The sequence below is a fragment of the Dipodomys spectabilis genome, unplaced genomic scaffold, assembly GCF_019054845.1.
Source record: "Dipodomys spectabilis isolate Male_0828 unplaced genomic scaffold, ASM1905484v1 ptg000180l, whole genome shotgun sequence".
Classification (NCBI taxonomy): Eukaryota; Metazoa; Chordata; class Mammalia; order Rodentia; family Heteromyidae; genus Dipodomys; species Dipodomys spectabilis.
This window is the reverse complement of record NW_024870857.1, coordinates 537,792-543,309: the sequence shown is the minus strand read 5'-3', so window position 1 is coordinate 543,309 and position 5,518 is coordinate 537,792. Positions and strand designations below refer to the sequence as shown.

The window sequence follows — 5,518 nt, the reverse complement described above, 5'->3', positions numbered from 1 at the left end:
ATGTAGTCTTGAGAACAGTAAAAGAACAGTGACTCATCACACAAAAGAACCTGCTCTAGGATGGCCAGCAAATTTCTCTGCACAATTTTGCAGGGTAGATTGTAGTACGATGATATAATCGAAGTATCCAAAGAAAAATCAAGCAAAAATACTGTATCTAGAGTGACTCTTTAAAAAAAATAGTGGGGGCTGGGAAGGTGGCTCAGTGGTAGAGTGCTTGCCTTGCATGCATGAGGCCTTGGGTTCGATTCCTCAGCACCACATAAGCAGAAAAAGCCAGAAGTGGTGCTGTGGCTCAAGTGGTAGGGTGCTTGCCTTGAGCTGAAGAGCTGAGGGACAGCGCCCAGACCTAGAGTTCAAGCCCAGGACTGGCAAAAATAAAAGAATAAAAAAAATAGTGAAGGAAATTTAAAACAAAGGCTAAAAATGCTGGAGGCATTATAATTATATTGCCTAACAGAAAATAAAAGAGGGAGTCCTTCATGTCAAAACATAACAAAGATTATGAATAAAATCTCAAAGGCATATGAAAAGTTAAAACTTCTTAGATAAAATTAACCATGCAGAGAAATAAATCTATGTTGTTATAATTTGGTTTCTGATTCCACCTTTAATTATTTTGCAGGTTTTAGAAGATCAAGAATGTAACATGTATGTAAATGGATGTACAACATAAAGGTGCAAGTTGTGACAACCTAAAAAAATAATCAAAGAGTCTCCAAAGAATACTATTTGTGGACAGCAAAACACTACATTTATGGAAATATGCATGCTATAGTATATCATGGGCTCTTTCAAGAAAGTTAAGACAAGAGGATGGATATTTAAAGACAAAATGAAGATAACATCAGATATTTTGGAACATTAATCCTTGGTCACAGGAATTAATGACCAGAGTAACATCAGTCCAGGGTTGAACAGACAATTCCTGGGAAGATGACCCTGTAAGATATCTTTTAGACATCCTTTCTTTCCCTTTTAAATAACATTGCAATGGCAATGTCAGCTTGTAGTTCTGAGGAGTCTTTGAAGTTTGTGAGCTAATATAGGAGTTTGAACTCAAGGCCTCGCTTTTGCTTGGCAGCTGCTCTACTGCTAAGCCATGCCTATAGTCTTTTTTGCACTATTTGTCACACATGGTCTCACTTCTTGACAGGGTATGCTTCAGAAATGCAATCAGCCAATTTTAGTCTTTCCATTCTAGCTGGGATGATAAATACAACCTTGCCTGCATCTGAGTTTGTCTTGTGGACATTTCTGCCTGAGCTGTTCTTAAATTGCAATCCTCCCATTTAGCCTCCCATGTACATTAGGATAGCAAGTGTGTGCTATTGCACCCAGTTATCAGTTGAGAAGGAGGCTTGGGAACTCTTCTGTCCAAATTGCCCTCAAATTGTGATCTTCCCATTTTCATCCTCTCTAGTTGATAGGATTAAAACCATAAAACAATGGCCCCAGCTCTGATAATTCTTTTATGATGGTTACTTATGAGGTAATCATGCATGAAAACCCTTGGTAATTGCATGAATCTATTTATTGGTTGCACTGGTGTTGTAACTCAAAATTTTTTTGTTGCTCATGGGGCTAGAACTCAGGGCCCTGAACTATGTTTTGCTCAACACTAGTGCTACTACTTTAAGCCACATCTCTACTTCTGTTTAGGGTTTGTTTTTGCTTTTGTTTTTGTTTTGGTAGTGAATTGGAGATAAGAGATTCATAGACTTTCCTGACTGAGCTTTGAACCATGATCCTTAGATCTCAGCCTCCTAAATAGCTAGGCATAAGCCACCAGCTTCCAGCTCAGAACTTTTTGCTGTGGCATTTTTTTTCAAATAGGCTTTTTCAATTTTGTCTTAGAGCTAGCCTTGGAGTGCAATCTTTCTACCTATGCTTCCACATAGGTAGGACTACAGCTGTGTACCACCTTGTGGAGTTTACTTGGGGATTCTCTGGCTTTTTGCCTTGGGTGGCCTCAAGCTGTAATCCTCTCTAATCTCTGTTTCCTGAGTTGGCATAATTAGAGGCATTATTATAATTATTATAAATAATTTAATTCTGACAACTTTCATATTTTTATGTCAGTCAATAATATAAAGTTGGGAAGGGTAGGCACTGGGGCTCATGCCTGTAATCCTAGCTACTCAAGAGGCTGAGATCTGAGGATAAAGGTTCAAGGCCAACATGATCAGGACAATCTGGGAGATCCTTATCACCAACAAACTACAAAAAAAACAGTGATTGGAGCTGTGGCTCAAGTGGTAGAGTGGTAACCTTGAGCAAAAGAAACTCAGGGACTACACCCAGGTCCTGAGCTCAAGCCCCAGGACTACCACCACCACTACCACCAACAACAACTATATAATTCTATAACAACTATATAATTCTAACCTTCCTAGCAAAGTATTGCATGAAATTGAGTTTTTAGTGTCAAACAGATTGTAGTTTTATGTAATCATCATTGCAACCACAAATGTACACAACTATATAAATATATATGCACATACAAAGTATGTACAAAAGAACATTAGAAGCCAGGCATTGGTGGCTCACGCCTGTAATCCTAGCTACTCAGGAGGCTGAGATCTGAGGATCACAGTTCAAAGCCAGCCTGGGCAGACTGTGAGACTCCTATCTCCAATAAACCACCAGAAAACCAGAAGTGATGCTGTAGCTTAAGTGATAGAGCGCTCGCCTTGAGCTGAAGAGCTGAGGGACAGTGCCCAAGCCCAGAGTTCAAGCCCCACACCGACCAAACCAAACAAAACAAAAGAACATTAGAAGGTAATAAAAGTATATTACTGCAATAAAAAAAAATATTTAAACATACAGGAAAGCATTAAGAAAGGAAATGAGGGGCGGGGAAGGTGGCTCAGTGGTAGAGTGCTTGCTTTGCATGCGTGAGGCCCTGGGTTTTATTCCTCAGCATCACATGAGCAGAAAAAGCCTGAAGTGGTGCTATGGCTTAAGTGGTAGAGTGCTAGCCTTGAGCTGAAGAGCTGAGGGTCAGCGCCCAGGCCCAGAGTTCAGGCCCCATAAACAACCAGAAAGCAAGCAAGCCAGCAAGCCAGCAAGCAAGCAAGCAAGAAAGAAAGAGAGAAAGAAAGAAAGAGCTGGGCACAGGTGGCTCATGCCTGTAATCCTAGCTATTCAGGAGGCTGAGATCTGAGGATCATGGTTCAAAGCCAGCTGGGGCAGGAAAGTCCGTGAGACTCTTACTTCCGATAAACCACTAGAAAACCGGAAGTGGCGCTATGGCTCAAGCGGTAGAGCGCTTGCCTTGAGCTGAAGAGCTGAGGGACAGCTCCCAAGCCCAGAGTTTAAGCCCCACAACCGACAAAAAAGAAAAGAAAAGAAAAGAAAGAAAGAAAGAAAGGGAAAGGAAAGGAAACATCAAAAAGTTAAAAGAAGCTGGGTGCTGGAGGCTCATGCCTATAATCCCTAGCTACTCAGGAGGCTGAGATCTGAAGATCACGGTTCAAAGCCAGCCCAGGCAGGAAAGTCCATGCGACACTTATCCTTATCTCCAATAAACCACTAGAAAACTGGAAGTAGCACTGTGGCTCAAGTCATAGAGACAGACAAAAAAAAAAAAAGTTAAAAGACATGGAAAACAATTCCAATATGTCAATGGTAAATCCTTCTGTATCATTAATTTCTTTCACTGTAAATGGTTACATTCTCTAATCTGAATACACAGAATATAGTGTTCAAAAGAGGCTGACTCTCAGGCTAAGGAGACACATAGTCTGGATATAAAAGAACAGAAACTGGGGGCTGAGGGTTTAGCCCAGCGGAAGGGCGCCTGCCCGGCACGCACAAGGCCCTGGGTTTGGTCCTCAGCCCTGGAAAAAAAACAAACAAACAAGAACTGAAACTGATATTCTCTGCAAACCTTAACCAAAACAAAGCAGAGGTGTTGTATGAAAGGAGAGAAGGTTAGCACTCCCCTTGACAAGGATGGAAGAGGCCCTTGGGCCTGACAACACGCATACGGTTAAGGCATTGCCACCTACTTCGTGGCATCTAACCATCGTTTTTCGGAAAAGGTCAGATAATGTGATGTCAGGAAAATGAACCCTTAGATGTGTATTTTAATGTTTTTTTTCTTTCATGCATGTGTTTCTAACACATTTATAAGATTATCTCTTTGTTGCTTTGTATGTCCCTCCCCCACAGTATAACCCCTGCTTTCACTATATTTGATGTCAGTATAACTTGTGGAGGAGATGGGGAAAAACCAGTTGTTTAAGGATACAGGTGGACCTGTTGCAACAATGAGAAGTACAAGTTGTCATGTCCAAAACGAGCTTTACAACGTTGGTGGGGGGGGGGGGAAGGAGAAGGATTGGGATTAGGGGGGGAGGGGGGAGGCTGGGAAGGGATGTGAAGGGTAAACAAAGGAGGAGGCTGCAATGCTTGGTAAGAAATGTACGCATTATCCTGCCCATGTAACTGTAACTCCTCTGTACAGTATGTTCACAAATAAAATTAAATTTAAAAAAAAAAAAACAAAGCAGAGGTGACTGTATAAATAATAGCCAATGTAAACTAAAAGTCAAAAACTGTTATGAAACACAAATGAATACATTATATATGTGTAATAATAAAAATGTCAGCTGGGATCTAGATGATGGCTCATGCCTATAATCCTAGTTACTGAGTAGACTTGAATCTGAGGATCGTGGTTCAAAACTAGACCAGATAGGGGCTGGGAAGGTGGCTCAGTGATAGATTGCTTGCCTTGCATGCATGAGGCCCTGGGTTCGATTCCTCAGCACCACATAAGCAGAAAAAGCTGGAAATGGTGCTGTGGCTCAAGTGGTAGGGCACTAGACTTGAGCTGAAGAGCTGAGGGACAGTGCCCAGGCCCTAAGTTCAAGCCCCAGGACTGGCAAAAAACGAATGAATGAATAAATAAATAAATAAATAGTTTAATAAGGCCAGGTACCCATAGATTATGCCTGTAATCCTAGCTACTCAGGAGGATGGGATGTGAGGATCATGGTTTGAAGCCAGCATAGAAAGGAAAGTCCATGATACTCCTATCTCCAATTAACCAGCCAAAAGCCAGTAGTGGAGCCATGATTTAAAGTAGAGTGCTAGCCTTGAGCAAAAATCTTTGAGTTCAAACACCAGTACCAGCACAAAAAAAGTTTAATAAGTTTGAAATCATACAAATTATCTTTTAGGATCATAATGAATGAAAGTAGAAATAAAAGGCAGAAAGAAACAGGAAAACCTGCAACTACTCAAAAACTCTTGAGCAGTCAGGGAGTCAGAAAGATCACAGAGGAAATATGAAAATATTTTGAGCTGGGTGCTGGTGTCTCACAGGAGGCTGAGATCTAAGGATTGCAGTTCAAAACCTGGGCATGAAAGTCCCTGAGACTCATATCAAATTAACCAGCAAAAAGCCAGAAGTTGAGGTGTGGCTTAAGTGGTAGAGTGCCAGCTTTGAGCCGAAAAAACTAAGTTACAGTATCACAGCCCTGAGTTCAAGCAATACTGGCAAAAGATG

The 5,518-nt window shown here is 41.2% G+C and overlaps 1 non-coding gene across 1 annotated transcript; it reads left to right on the top strand.

Annotated features, from left to right (window-relative positions):
• Window positions 1-3,913: 3,913 nt before the first annotated feature.
• Window positions 3,914-4,039, top strand: LOC122121056. Its single transcript, XR_006149865.1, has one exon. It is a non-coding gene; the product is annotated as a U6atac minor spliceosomal RNA (small nuclear RNA).
• Window positions 4,040-5,518: the final 1,479 nt, after the last annotated feature.